The sequence below is a fragment of the Mirounga angustirostris genome, unplaced genomic scaffold, assembly GCF_029215605.1.
Source record: "Mirounga angustirostris isolate CCGP_5_RB_7025 unplaced genomic scaffold, mMirAng1.0.hap1 SCAF_3, whole genome shotgun sequence".
Taxonomy (NCBI): domain Eukaryota; kingdom Metazoa; phylum Chordata; class Mammalia; order Carnivora; family Phocidae; genus Mirounga; species Mirounga angustirostris.
Genome location: NW_026991711.1, coordinates 110,804,606 through 110,819,522, shown reverse-complemented (window position 1 = coordinate 110,819,522; position 14,917 = coordinate 110,804,606). Strand labels below are relative to the sequence as shown.

Sequence of the window (14,917 nt, the reverse complement as noted above, 5' to 3'; positions counted from 1 at the left end):
AGTCTGTATTTTTCAAGTCTCGTTGTTGTTGTCCCCCACACCATAAGTTCCTCAGAGAGCATGAACAGTATTCTCTTAATTATTTTTGAATGTTCCATCACACACAATATTGGGTACCCTTCAGTTGCTTCTTATTTTTGCAAAAGTACCCAAGAATGGCTAAATTGCTTAAAAGGAAACTACAACATTTTATCTCATGTTTTTAAATGTTGTATGGGTATAGAGAGAGTTATATTCTTGTTTTTAAACTATTGGAGAAGCAAAACATTTGTAGAACTAATACCTACTTACAGAGTATCATGCTTTCTGTCTCCCTGGGATGGGATATGTTGTTCCACCTTACGTCACTATAACTGTCATAGCTGTGTCACCATAACCATGGGGAATAACTCCTAGACTCTGAATTTACCCATACACAACATCTTTTGAGGACATTTTCCAAACTGTTTGCTACCTAATTATCTGTCTCCCTCTCCACTACTCAATTTATATGTATGTATGCAAATGCTGTGAAATGTCTCAAAGTATAGGGGACAAACTATTCTAGAACAGTATAACCATTCTGTATGATGTTCACAACAGTGAATGATTATGAATAAATATTTTTTACTGGGGAAAGAAGCAGGTGAGGTTACAAAAATACATTTCTTGAGCACTTGCGGTAGGTTAGGCATAGCCATTATAATTTAACTCACAAAAGTGGAGGCATCAGCACCATTCTCATGTTAAAGAAACTGAGGCTCAGAAGAGACCGATTTTTTTTTTACCAAGGTCACACAGTGAGTGGCAGAGTTGAGATTTGAGCCAAGTGCTTCTAATTTCAAGTCCACACTCTTTCCGAAATGGAAGCAGTGGTATATTTTTTCTTCTAAAATCATCTAGCAGTTGAAGCGTTGTGTTACAGAAAGTCTTTTAATGAGAACTGGACCATTGAGTCGTTCTAAGGAGATTTCTATATCCATTCTATCAAATTGCCAAAATTCCAGAATCCTTTTCTCTTTTTGCCCGAATGCATTACATATGTCTAAAAAGGTTTGATAATAAAGTAGAAAATTGTTTTCCTTAGTCATTGATGAGTGTTAGATTACATTCTGAGATGGTTATCTGAAACATGTGTCTGTGGAATATTGTATGTAAAATTTCAGAAGGATTGTTCTTCAAAGTTTAAAACAGAACAGAGAGGCCTGGGGCATTTGTTTGTTTTCTGTCCCTGCCCCCACAGCCCTGAGCATCTCCTTCGGGCTGGTGTGACGGGGGTGCTGCCACCCCCAAATCCCTCTGCTTTGGGTGCACACCCCCTCCTGGGCCTGCAGACAAGCCAGCCTTGAGTGAAGGGTGAGGGGACACCCACACAGAGAGTGCCCATGCCATTCATTGTTCCAATCAGCACTGAAGGACAGCTTCTTATGGGTAGATGGTAAATATTTTCTACTCAATTTTTGCAAAAACATGTTGAGATGAAACTGCTATAACATAAAATTTATCCATTTTCAAGTGAACAGTTCATTGGCAGTTAGGCCACCACCACTTCTGTCTAGTTCTGGAACATTTCCATCTCCAAAGAAAAACCCCTTCCCCATTAAGCACGTTCTCCCCCTACCTCCCTTGCCCCTGCCCTGGCAACCACCACTCTGTCTTCTGTCTCTGTGGATTGACCTCTTCCTATAGATGAAATCAAACCACATGTGACTTTTGTGCCTGGCTACTTTCTTTAGCATAATGTTTTCAGAGTTCATCCATCTGCCATCGTGTATCAGTACTACTTCATTCCTTTTTATGGCCGAGTAATATTTCATAGTATGTCTATGCTACCATTTATTTATTCATTTATTTATTGATGGGCATTTGGGCTGTTTCTACTTCAAGGCTATTTTTTAACAATATATGTACCTGTAATTACCCCCCAGAAAGCCTGTTGCAAAAGCACTTCAAATGGGCAGCTTATGGTTGCAGAGGGAGCCCCATAGAGCTGAATCTGAAGTTAGCCTGCCATTAAGGTGCTTTTTGATCCTGAACTCACTGAAATGTATTGTTATGCTACTTTAATAAGGGATATACAGTGTATGTGCGTTATACATACTATGCCAAAAACTAGCTTTTAGATGTAATATGTAATTATTTATGATGTTTTTGTTTGTGTTCAGTACTGAACTTAAGAGAATTATACAATGCCTATTTGGATAGCTTAGGTTAGAGACACAAAAAATAAGTTCTCCCAAAAGCTCTAGTAACCAAAAGCGTTAAGTATACTTTTTTGTCAGTTAATAAAGAAAAGCTATTGACATTAAATTATCTGGCATGTCTACATATATAATAATTATGCAGCCAAGGCTTTTCCTTTTGAAACAATTTATACATTACATAAACCTAAGTTTCTCATCCAAGTATCATTTCAAGAGAGGCAAGTTTAAATAATGGAGGCAACGAGGAAACATAATATTACGATAATGTTCTTTGGTGCGGTTTGGAGGGTTTTAGGAAACATTTGGAACTATTTTTCTCATAAAGTCACTTAACTATTGAAGTGTTATGATAGCATTTCCCTCTGTGTTGTATATGATACAAAAGGAGTCCAGTTAAAGGAGACAACAATTCTAAATATTCTGATTAGAGGGATTTCCACTAACCAGGAAATTACATGCTCTGGTATCCTGGTATTAGTTTAATACAAAGATGCAGCAAAATAAGGAAGGGCCAGGTGATTTAGGGAGTCCCCTTTGCTTTCAAATGCCCATATCTTTGCAGCTTCATTTAGCAAACCTACATTAAACTTTCTGGAGTAGAGGGAAAAGGACCTGAATTTTCAGAGTAAATATTCTCTACTTAAATTGATCTGATATTTCATTTTTTTGAGGATTATTTCTAACTAGATTATAAGCTATACTTCTCTCAAAACTGTTGTGATGAAGAAAATGTTTAAACTTTTCTTACACCATTATTATTGGCCTCTTTGAAACTTGACAGATATGTGCCTCAAAGGTTCTAAACATCTGTCAAGTGTTAACTAAAATTAAGTTCCCTTGTGAATTGATAACCATTATGTTCTTTGCATTTGACATATAGATACTTGCTGGTGATTGTTTCTTATTATAAAATAACTATAGCCTTTTTATAAATTTAAATTGTAACAGCGATTAAAATGTAATGCTTTTTTAAGGTGTATAATCTGTTGAATAAGGAAATGAAAACTATTTCATGTGTGCTTTTAAGAAGTATAGAGTATTTTTGTTATATTGGAGCTTAAAAACCATTTCTGGTGAGGGTTGCAGTGCTATCTATTATTACGGATGACTAGAGGCTACAGCTAAGCTATACATCAGAATGAATAAATTTCCTTGTCAGTGAGCGTTGGGAAAGTACTTGAGAGACCAACCTCAAGAAAAGGGAATTTGTTTCGGGCTGTCACTGAAGTGGTCATTTCCAAGCCCCTCCCCTTCAAACAAAAATGAAACAGAACAAAACAAAACAGAGGCTTCAGCACCAGGTAATTTAAAGCACAAAGAGAAACCCAGAGAACAACATTGACTTTAATTGAACTCCCCTTAAAAATGAAACATGGTGCTTTTGGTAGGGTGGAATGAGGAACCTCAGCAACTTCAATTAAACTGTTTCCATTTCCAAATAGAATTTTCTGAGGAAATGGACTAGAGATGGGATCCAAAGCTGAGTGTGGCATCCAGCAACCAGCATCTTTCATTGTACCTTAACTAAAAAAGGATGGCCTATAAAATTAACAAGTCAGGAAACGACAGATGTTGGCGGGGATGCGGAGAAAGGGGAACCCTCCTACACTGTTGGTGGGAATGCAAGCTGGTGCAGCCACTCTGGAAAACAGTATGGAGGTTCCTCAAAAAGTTGAAAATAGAGCTACCATATGATCCAGCAATTGCACTACTGGGTATTTACCCCAAAGATACAAAAGTAGGGATCCGAAAGGGTACGTGCACCCCGATGTTTATAGCAGCAATGTCCACAATAGCCAAACTGTGGAAAGAGCCAAGATGTCCATCGACAGATGAATGGATAAAGAAGATGTGGTATATATACACAATGGAATATTATGCAGCCATCAAAAGGAATGAGATCTTGCCATTTGCAACGACGTGGATGGAACTGGAGGGTATTATGCTGAGCGAAATAAGTCAAAAAGAGAAAGACATGTATCATATGGCCTCACTGATATGAGGAATTCTTAATTGCAGGAAACAAACTGAGGGTTGCTGGAGTGGGGGGTGGGGTGGGAGGGATGGGGTGAATGGGTGATAGACACTGGGGAGGGTATGTGCTCTGGTAAGCACTGTGAATTGTGCAAGACTGTTGAATCTCAGATCTGTACCTCTGAAACAAATAATGCAATATATGTTAAGAAAAAAAAGAAGAAGAATGTAGCAGGAGGGGAAGAATGAAGCAGGGGAAATCGGAGGGGTAGACGAACCATGAGAGACGATGGACTCTGAAAAACAAACTGAGGGTTCTGGAGGGGAGGGGGGTGGGAGGATGGGTTGGCCTGGTGATGGGTATTGAGGAGGGCACATTCTGCATGGAGCACTGGGTGTTATGCACAAACAATGAATCATGCAACACTACATCTAAAACTAATGATGTAATGTATGGGGATTAACATAAGAATAAAAAAAAAAAAAAGGATGGCCTAAGACACAGGCCACTCACTAGTCTCCGAATAGCAATTGAAAACAAGTGGTTAACTGATTCAGTGCCAGGGGCCGCACTGCATAAGTAGGCAGGGTGGTAGAATCATGCCTGGAGCTTAGAGGCTGGTACACGAGGCAGTCAAATCATAACACAGTAGGAGGGGGCTGGGCAGTGGTGTGTGTGTGCATGTGGGTGAGACACCCATCCTTGCCGGGGCACAGTCATCTAAGGCCCGGAAGCCGGACGTGCATTGCTATGTCCAGGCCTCTGTTCTAAATTAGCGAGAGATTAAAGACATAATCCAAGAATCTTTCATTGGCGGGTATCTTAGTGGTCATTGTATCCAAGGGGACAGCTCTCATTGTTCATATAGCTTACCTTAGAACGATCCAAAATGAGATTCCCTCAGTGTATCCATTCACTCCAATGCTACCCTCTTGAACAGAGAACAATCAGCAGAAAACAAGTAGACTCCACTCCCGGACAGTGTAAGAACCCCGGATATGTGAAGACCTACTCTTCCCAGCTTTGTTCTGCATGCACGTGGCTGCACTCAGACCCCACTTCCCACACCATCTTTTCCACAGGAAAAGATTTCTCAGATTTGTGAAATGTTTCTCCAACCTAAGCATATACCAAATTCTGTTTACTCTCCATGTTTTTCCTCTGTTGCTAAGAGTTTCATGATGCTAAGTGGCCGCTCTCTTTCAAGATCCTGATCATTTCCACACCCCCTACTCACCCCTCCATCTCTAATTGTCTGATTTAAGTCCAGAAAAGTAGTTTCCCTACTTGCTTCATCTGCCTTTTCAGAGCTTAAACTCTTAGCAAAGTGAGTCAAGAATTTATCCAATATTGTGTTTTTGCCAAGCAAGCCTTCCAGATGGTGTCCTCATGGTTGAAGGCCCCCACCACTGCTTTGTGTTACTTCTGTGCCTGTTTTATGGTCTCTGTTACCAAACCATCTCCTCTACCTGGACTGGTAGTCTGGAGTGCACTTCCAAGAAGAAGTATGTATATAGATATAGATCACCACCATTTTTTCTCTTCTCTCCAAAGTGCTTTCACCCTTGGGTTTATAACCTACAAGACAGATATTATGATCTTTGTAATGTACATGGCTCCCTACTTTGAGCAAATCTTTTTCTTTTGGATGAATTTTTTTCCTTTTGGCCAGCGTTTATTCTTAATAATAGCACTAATATTAAAAAGCTACTATTTATTCAATGGTTACTCTGTGCCACATTCCATATTAGGTCATTAATATCTATGATTTCATTTGATATAAAATATACTAACAGTAATTCTTACAATATAAATACCATCCTTTCCATTTTACCTATGAGGACACCGAGGCTTGGGGGAGTAAAGTCACTTGCTTGCCCAAGGCTACACCATCATAAGTGATAAGCCCAGGATTTGAACCCAGAATCCTAATACTTCAACACTTGCATTCTTTTTTTTTTTTTTTTTTTTTGAAGAACAATAGTGTGATTATTTATTATGCTTCAGAAGCAAGGGGAGGGAGAAACCTCAACAGGCTGAAGGCAGGGGAAATCTGGACTCGTTTGTAAAAGAGAGGAAGGTCTCTGCTGGGCCCATTACAGAATGAGAGGAGATTCTCAATAGATCATTCCTTTTTTTTCTCCCCTGGGCTTCTTGAGCTTCTCAAAGCTTTTCAGGATGATGTAATAACACAGCATTGAGGATCTCCATGACCATCCATTGGATGTCCTAGCCCTCTGCCTCATCCAGAGCTTGTGCACCAGCTGCCAATAGTCACCCACATGGGGCTGCTTGGCTCACAACATCGTCCCACTGAGAGAAATACTTGAAGGTTTGAGTGTGGAAGGCTTCTAACTTGGTCTGAAGGTTGTCATCAGTTTGAACACCTTCTCTTGGACAGCCAGTCCAAAATTGTTCCCATCCTTGATCTGAGGTATCTGCAGCTGCGGTGACCAGGTTGAGCTGCTCAATGACATCCTTGATCTCAGGCTTTAGACACTGAAGGAGGACTGCAATCTTCTCATTGCAGTTCACTAGGCCACAGGGAGGACCTTTGTCATCTTCTTCCCCTTTCTTCTTTTCATCTTTGTCTTCTTTCTTCTGCTCTTCTGCTCCTCCTCCTCTTCTTGACTGGATCAGGCATTGGGATGTCCAACTGGGCCTTCAGATTGCTCAGATTGGCTTCATTGAGAGCTGGCTCCTTTAAAAATGCATCCAACTCCGGGGCACCTGAGTGGCTCAGTCAGTTAAGTGTCTGCTCTTGATTTCAGCTCAGGTCATGATCTCAGGGTCGTGAGATCCAGCCCCATGTCAGGCTCCACATGGAGCTTGAGATTCTCTATCTGTCCCTCTGCCCCTCCCCTGCATCCTCCTCCACCCACTTTCTCTCGCTCTCAAAAAAAAAAAAAAAAAAAGCATCCAATTCAGAAATCTTCTTGGGGAGGTAGCTCCCCAGTAGGTTCTCTGTCTTGGTACACGGGTCATCATGGAACACATCCACCTTGGCTTGGGCTTCAGGCTGGACCGTGAGTGTGGCCATGGCCAGGGTGGGAGCCTAGTGCCCGTAAGAAGTGGAATGGGCACTGAGACAAGAAAGCAAAAGCAGTACTCACCACCCGCATGGCCTTCCTGGGTAGCAGGGAGTCAACACTTAAATTCCTAGTCAGTACCTGCTTCCCTTCCCCTGGTCCCTTGCAGTACCTTGGAAGTGAATCATACCCTTTAAGAGCATACCTTCTTGCATAAAAATTCCAAGTTAAATCAATCTTGTTCAACCTTGTGTGTTGGTATACAGACCTCTTAGTCTCAAAATTTTCCTTCTCTTTGGTTTCCCTTTATTTTCCCTGAAATTTTCTGGGTATTTTTACCACTTGCTCCTTTTTTTTATCCCCCAAGGTTTCAGGTTTTATGAGTTGTGTCTGAGGGTTTTTCTCACTCTCCTCCTTCCAAAATTTAGCTTAGAGGCTTCTTGATGATACTGACAAATTAAGGATATTCTTTCCTAGCTTCATGAAAAACACTTCTCTTTTCCTTTGTTGGAGTTTATAAAACCAACTCTTAGCACTGTCCGTGTAGCCACATGTTTGCTCCTTCTATCCTGTTTTTGCTTCTACGGTTATAACCTTCCCTTGAAAAAAGAGATAAACACCACCCATCCATACTTCCCCCCTGCCCCTGCAACTATACCCTCCTCCCCAAGTCCTCGAATTCTCTTCCTAGATGGCAATTACAGTAGTTCTCCATTCTGGCGGCACATAGAATCACCTGGTATAAACAAATACCAGTGCCCAGGGGCTATCCCAGATCAATTGAATCAGAGTCATTGGGGATGGGTCCTAGACATCATTAGTATTTTGAAACTCCTCAAGTGCTTAAAACTTTTGATTTGCATCCTCTTTAAGACTCACAGCATTATGAACTTTGGCAGTAGCATTCATTCCCACTGGAATGAACAGAAGTGGGTACATTTTATGAATCTTGGCAGACTCCATCTCCTACTAAGATTCATGCTGTAGGAAGACAATGTGCCTCTTACTTAGCTTGGCTACAGCTTTGTTCACAGGCATGAACAAGTTCCATGAGGATTCTCTTCTGCATGCAATTAGTAACAGCACTGTGCCTACCTCCTAAGGTCTGAGAATACTCCTAGAGCTTTGTGGTGTATCTGCAATCACCCTCCATGGAGAGCCCAGCACCTTTGGTGTACTTCCAAGTGCACACTTTTCTTCCTGTCTCTCTTGGCATGTATTCTTTTGCTGACTGTTTGCTTGTCATTTATTTTCCTCTCCTTTCTTAACATCTTTTTCTTTTGGATTACTTCTAAGATCTTTGTATGCTTCTGTTCTAATCTAGGTCAGAGAGATGTCCTAAAGTCTATTTATCTCTAGCAGGAAACAAATGAGCACTTAGAGTAGACTCAACCAAGGCAGGAACAAAAATACTGTCTGTAAGGTGTGATTCCTACCTTCTAGAGCTTACTCTTAGTTCAGAAGGGAAAATGAAGTTACGTAAAAGCAGCAGAGCATATGTAGTCATCAACATTCTGGAGTCTCAGAGAAAGCACCTTGGGGAAGGTAGATCTTGAACTGAACCTTTCAACATTAAGAGTAGAGCAGGCACCTCAGTTTGATTGAACAACATCAGTGAATGTGTGGTGGTAGAATTCAATATGGATTATATGAAGAAGAATTTGTCCCAAGGAGAGTGTGAGATCTAGAGAAGATTAGATGGGGTGGGGTTGAATTAGGAGAGAAAGGTAGTTAGCAGGATGGTAAGATTGATGATTCCACCCCACCTCCCTATTCACAACAATTGCTAGACTCTAAAATGTAGAGGTCAAAAAAATAAATAAATAAAATAAAAATAAAATGTAGAGGTCAAGCACCACATCTTCAGTATGCTCCCATGCTTAGCATAGTGCCTAACAAAGAGCAGTCATATAAAATACATTTAAGAATTAAGAAATTCTCAACCCTAGGAGGGTGTTATAAATCCCTTTAGAAGTTAGGTGAACTTAACAGACTCTAGTCTTTAGAAAAATGTAAGTATATGCCACACACACACACATACACACACAACTTTCCATATAATTACAAGGGACTCCCTGAAGACCAGGATCTCCAGGTTAATAATCGGTGATTTGGAGATGTGTGACACATGATTTATGCCTTGAATATTACTCAGACTCTCTCCTGTGATTTAAACTTAAAAAGAACTGTTCTATGAAGTTTTTCTAGTTGTATAAAAGTTCTTGAAAAAAGGCACTGTGGGTAGATTTTATTATTGTGAAAGATAATATCTATTTCCATGAACAAAGTACAGCCTACTCTAGACACCTTTTTCAACTAGTTCATCCCCATAATTCTAACTGGTTTTGAGAAACTGATGAATGCATTACTATTTTTACAGAGAACATTCTTCAATAAAATCATAATGTTATCTCACAATAACATTGAGTTGCTTTTGTAGTTTACCTGTGTGACCATACGCAGTTAAAGAACAGTGAAAAGAATCAAAACAAATTATGCCAAAAGAGACAATGTTTCCAACAACTTTCTTTTACTTTCTATGACATACGGCAAGAATACCCTTTAGTTAAACATGGGTGGTAACACGATAGGCACTTAATATCTGACTACCTGTTGAAAACTACTCAGTACTTGAATACAAGTTATTACTAGATAGTGTTTTGACTAAGAAGTTGAAGAGGAGAAAACATTCTTAAGAATGAAGATTTTGGGGGCACCTGGGTGGCTCAGTCGTTGAGTGTCTGCCTTCGGCTCGGGTCATGATCCCAGGGTCCTGAGATCGAGCCCCACATCGGTCTCCTTGCTCAGCAGGGAGCCTGCTTCTCCCTCTCCCACTCCCCCTGCTTGTGTTCCTGCTCTCACTGTCTCTCTCTCTGTCAAATAAATAAAATCTTAAAAAAAAAAAAAAGAATGAAGATTTTGATATTGCTCTCTAGGTATGAGATTCTTTCCTGTTCATTACCTTCCTCTCTCTGAGCTTAGCTACCATGTTTTTTATTGGCCCATCCTCAAATCTCTGCACTTCACATCCAGCTTAAAACAGATTTCTCCAAAAACTTTTTTCCTAGATATTCTTGGTTTTCTTCGAGTGCCTTATGCAGCTGCACCAATGAAAAATAATAGAAAAAAGAGAAGATATGGTAAGGGATTGTGGGTTGTTGTTGGCATCATAGTTTTTCCATCCTCACCACTCCAGTATCTGGGAAGTTTTTAGACCAGTAATACCACTGATAGCCACCAGTGCAAGGTGAAGGATTCAATGGTAGCTATTTAGAGCAGAAATAGAAATAAATATAAGAAAATATTTGAATTCATCACTAGTTCGGGAACTTTTCTAGGAGACTTTCTCCAGTTATGGCACCCAAAACATCAGCATCCAGCTTATCTAGTCTAAGCAAATGTGTTTTCTTTCTAAAACAAGTGGCCTCGGTATAGATTTACTGATGTATAGTCTCGGCTCTGCATCAGTCATACATATACCATTTCAACTAATTCTTAAAATAACTCTAAGAAGTTGTTCCCATTAATAAGTGAAAAACCAATGGCTCAACTAGGTTATCTTGTTGGCCCGGGGCTACTTACCTATTAGGTGATAATCCTGAAATTTGAGTCCAAGGCAATTTGCTACTAAAGGCGCCTTGCAACACTCCCCCTTCTAATGAAGATTTTTACACACATACCCTACCTTCCCTCCCACTCCTGTTTCTAGGACGTATGTGACACTTCAGTGAGAGCAAAATTTCACTGGCACTGTTACCAACCTCTCTGGAGTTGTGAACAAAATACAAATAAAACAAGACGGAAGGTTTTGCACATAAGTGTCTTTGCCCTTAGCACCAGCAGCTTCTTTAATCCTAGAAGGCAGGAGTGATAAAGTGTATCTCTTTCAAAGAGTGCATCCATATTGTTTTCCAATAGAAGAGTAACATATGTTTGTTAGAAGATGACCTAAACTGATCCATTCTTTAATAAAACAGGGAAGTTGGATGGTTTTGCCAGTCCGTGAATGAATGGTCTTGTCAACATGATCCCAGGAGACTGGGAGTGACCTTGTGTTCTCTGTGGATGTGGCTTTGGGTCAAGGAGTATGAGGCCAGTGGGTAGCAGCCTCACTTGACCTTTGAGAGCTTCTTGTAACTGTACCTTTAAAATATCCAATGGCAGAAACATTTTTTTTTTTCGCCATATAACATGTAGATCGGGAGTTTGATATTTATTAAATCTTTTGAAAATTTGAATTTAAAAATAAGTACAGGCTTATTATAACTGTTTAGGTTCACTTTCTCTAGCAATCACCTTCATTTCTGTAAAACTGAAACTTTATTAAGCAACTGCTTGTGCCAAGCACTATGCTGAACAGTTTCCTGTAAATTATTATATTTTACCCTCTCAATGATCCTATGGCCTTTTTAAAAAGGATCATGCCAATAATCAGGGAAGAGCAGTGTGGTTTTTGTTATAATGACAATGATTTCTTCCTATCCAGATAGGTTTTAAAATGTTACACTTACGACTTTTGTTATCTTTCCTTCCAAGAAAGGATAAATGCTATTTATGAGAAGCTCAGTTTAATAATATCAGATGAGCAGAATTCTGGGTTTTTTTTAAATGTTCGTTCTGACCAGAGAACTTTGGATACTGAAGGCCCTTACTCTAAGACAGTTCAACACAAGAGCAGGTCCAAAGAGTGTTTCATGCATCTTAAAATTTAAATTTACATTTAGCCAATGAGAACTCAAAGCTAGTATCAGTGTTGATCATACAAAGGGAGATGTTTCTAATTAACTAACTTTAAAGCCCTATCTTAATCACTTAGAGCATTCTTGTGCACATCTGCGCTGCAGGAGTAACTGGATTACCTCCATGGTGTATGTGTGTCAGGGTGTGCGTGTGTGTTTAAAGCAATGCTATAACTCTATCCAAATGCTATTCAGCACTGCTTTAAAGTTTAGAAGCAAATGTGTACTTAGGAACATAGTTTAAAAATTGAAAGCGCCCCCCCCCCCACCTTACATGTTCTTCTCTTGTAAATTGGGCTTGTTTGTGGAGGGCAGCCATTTCAAAAACTGTGACACATACATCCCAGAAGTCTTCCCTCTTACTTCGATCTAACCTAAATGAGCACCAGAGCCAGGGCCTCTCTTGTGGTTTTGCTTCATCTGACAATGACATCAGCATCTTTCCATTTGCCTTATTTTCATAGAATGATGCCCGAAATGAGTGGCGATGCCAGGAAAGGAGACTGAGTCCTAGGAGTAATCTTTCATTAGAGTAAATGAAGTGATATGATAAACAAGTCAAACCTGATGTGACAACATGGCACAAAGCTGTGATACAAAAAGTTTGATTCTCTTCCTGTGAATGTTTTCTAAAGCTTTTATTATGCCTTTCCCATGTCTTGTGTGTATATATACTGATCAGTGGAAACATAATTCGTGTGCAGATATTTATTTCTATCAATGAATGACCAGATGGTTCTTGCCTATGTTGGAAGAGAATCATTTTCCCTATTCAGTAACTGAGGGACATTCTTTGTAACAAACTAAATAGGATGACCAACTCTAGCCCAAGTGAGAAACACGCAGCTGCCTTTCTCTACTTTGTAAAGTTGGCAGAGGCTCACACATGCCTTTATTCTTATTTTTTTTAATTGAAATAGTTTGTGTATTTTCCCCACTGAAGTAACACATGCTCATTGTGGAAAACTATGGCAATACAGACAAAAATAAAGAGGAAGAATGCTCATAAATTGATTTTTACTACCCATAACTAGCCACTTGGAGATTTAATGATGGTGATGAAGATACAAAGCTGATGTTTATTTGAATGCATACTTTTTGCTAAACACTGTGCTAAGTGCTGTACACAAATTAGTTTATTTAATTCTCCCCACAACCCACTGATGTAGGTAATGGTATTGACCACCCCCCCCTTCCGAGCTGAGAACACTGAAGCTCAGAGATGTAAATGAATCGCCTGAATCACATGGCTTCTAGGTCCCAATAGTAGCAGACTTCATGGACCTGAGATTGCCTGCCAGCTAGCCCCATTGACTGCTAAGAGTTAACTGATGAACTCTTCATCTGGTGTATACATTTCAAATATTTTTTTCACTTTTGCATGTTGCCCTTCAGTTTTTTTTTATGAAGCTTTTGATGTTAAAACATTTTATTTTTACACAGACGAACCTGTTCTTTACTTTTGTGGTTTCTACCTTTAGTGTCGCGTTTCCTATTCTAGTTTATAACACAGGAGGGAGGGGAAAAAAAGAAATGCTAACATTACCAGAAGAAAATAATCACAAGCCAGAAAGCCAGGGTGTCTGCCAAAGCTATCACCAACAGGAAGAGAAGGGAGATCTGAGATGTGTCTGAAGGCAGTGGCAAAAGGGGAAAATAAAACTAGTCCTTTATTATATTCATCAAGTGCAGTCCATTCAATAAACCAGTTACATGCACTTCCTTTCTTGCCTCCTGTCCTCCCCTTCAAGCTCCTGCAGCAGGCAAGCTCTGGACTAAGAAGAAGGACTAGAGGAAAAGAGAGGAGGGCTTGTTACATAGCTGGTGCTGTTGGAGGGTTTCTCTCATGGGTTTCAAATGCCTTCTGTCAGCAATAGGCAAATACCAGCTCTTTTGTGGGGTACAGAGGTATGTTCTTTTGAGATGTTCCTGGGAAGACCTCGCACACAGAGGTATTCCCTAGCATGGATGAAACACTCTTTGGGTGACCTCTTATCACTTCCTTCTCTCAGATCCTGACACAAGGGTATGACCCTTGCCTTGAAGTCAGCCTTCTTGAGCATAGTCCTTTCAATATGGTGCATGCATAACTCCCCTTCACCAGGAACGTGGGTTGGGGTGGGAGGAAATCAAGTATCCTTTCCCTTTCAAATGGTAAAAATTGGGCTTCTTCTTTTCTCCATCTGCCCTTTCTCCTTGCCCTGTCATATGGACAACTTCAGTCAGCCTCCTGCCTTCAGAATCCTGAAGTCAGGGCTATCATCAGGATCTATGGCCCATATTTTAGGGGGGCATGCAGTAGGTTCTCCCAAGAACACCTCTGAGCTCTGTTCTAGGAGCAGGAGGAGATTCTGAGTTTCAGCAGCTTGGAAGTCATCCAGTTTGAAGAAAGAGATGCCAGCCTCCCCTTCTGGCAGACATCCCAAATCTCTACAAGAGGTTCTCATGGAGCCCATCTACACCAGTGAATTTCCTCCTCATTCTTAGGCTGTTAGAGAGTGATGAGTAAGAGTCATGGGGCCAATATTTCTACCTTTAGCAAGTCCTGCAGAGGTGTGTCTCGCACTTCCTTTTGGCATTTGTAGGTCTTAATCCTCAGGATGAGGACCTCAGCTGAAATGCTGAGATAATAGGAAAAGTCCCATTTTACACCATATGATGTAGAGTTATTTTGTGTTGTGAACATATCACATGATAAAAAGTTTCTAATTTTTTTTCCAAAATGGATAATTATCCTAGATACTTTGTCATTAGTTTGTTACTATTTTAATAGTGACCCAAGCCATCAATAAATTGATATTCATTTCTTCCAGAAGTATAACTCCATTACAATAATACGAAAAAAATGGTATCAGAGGAGTGCTCTGTATTGCAAAGCCATTTCTATGTCACAGCGTGTAGTCCTTTGAAGCAGTATTTTGTTGATCTTGGTGACAAAAAATTCAATATATCTAATAATACTGCATAGCAGGTCTTCGTTCTCTTTCCTGT

General features: G+C 40.1%; 1 protein-coding gene and 1 pseudogene across 14 annotated transcripts in view; one reads left to right on the top strand and one right to left on the bottom strand.

The window, feature by feature from the left end:
* Window positions 1-14,917, top strand: part of GTDC1 (glycosyltransferase like domain containing 1) — a 407,743-nt gene that overhangs the window by 295,833 nt on the left and 96,993 nt on the right. The gene's annotated exons all lie outside the window — the stretch shown is intronic.
* On the bottom strand, window positions 6,276-7,198 carry LOC123839441 (proteasome activator complex subunit 1-like; annotated as a pseudogene).